The following is a 1,174-nucleotide window of genomic DNA, read 5'->3' as shown; positions in this document are numbered from 1 at the left end:
CCTCCGCCACCCGAGCCTCTCGCGCGGCTCCAACACCTTCGTTCCTTAGAGCACGCATCCTAGCCCTGACAACGCACCCTTCATGTTTGGCGTTGAAGTGTTGGTCTAGGGCCAACCTCGCTGCCAAAACGTTGGATGCAATGCCACTTCTAATTGCCTCTTCTAGTTTCTTAACTAGTTCACCCTCTACTCTGTTTCTGTCTATGACTAGTGCTTTGCTATACCTAACCGCTTCTGCTTTTATTGCTCTCAGATAGATAGATACATGCATGCATACATACATACATACATATATACATGCATACATACATACACACACATACAAGCATACATACATACATATATACATACATACATACATAGATACATACATACATACTTACGTACATACTTGTGTCAGTGTGCTTGTATGAATATATATCTATGTACGTGTGCGGTTGCATATTGCTTGCGCTTTTGCACACTCTTCTAAAGAAAGATAGATAATCTTCGCTATTTTACGTCATACAGTTCTCTACTTCAGACTGAGATATGTCATTCAAGATTGTCCATCCATCTACATTCTATATTTCTCACTATAAGAAGAGCCTGAAAAGTTCCTGGTTTTAAGAGTATCATGAGAGGCCTGGTTAATATCTAGCATTCCAAGTTATTTTACAGGGCTTAGAAAAACTGAAGGACCGCTGCAATAAGTGTGTGAATCTGATAGAATATGTTCAGTAAAATCATAATTAACTAGTCTACTTGTATTTTCTTTTACCCAAGCTAAGAACTTTTCAGCACCCCTTCGTATTTGCCCTCAGTAGTGTGACCACGTATCTGCGAAACTGAGAACGAATTTCTATAGTACTACGAAGTACTTTCACTTCTTATTTTTTCTTTATCAGTCTATTTTTCTTTTTTGTCTTTTGTTGGTATCTTTTCTTTTTTTATTTAACATCTTCCAACAGTTTTATTCTTCAGGATAGATACTGCTCATTTACTTATGCATATGATTGCTAAAAAGTAGGTTTCTGTACGACAAGTTCGTACTTTCAAATTTCTGTTCACTAATTCTCTGCATGCAAAAAGACACACACAAACACACGCACAATGTACATATATATGTATGTATATACATACATACATATACATACATACATACATACATACATAGAAACATATATATATATAT

This window comes from Octopus bimaculoides, chromosome 9 (genome assembly GCF_001194135.2).
Source record: "Octopus bimaculoides isolate UCB-OBI-ISO-001 chromosome 9, ASM119413v2, whole genome shotgun sequence".
Taxonomy (NCBI): domain Eukaryota; kingdom Metazoa; phylum Mollusca; class Cephalopoda; order Octopoda; family Octopodidae; genus Octopus; species Octopus bimaculoides.
The sequence above is the reverse complement of the archived record's forward strand: the minus strand, read 5'-3'. Positions refer to the sequence as shown.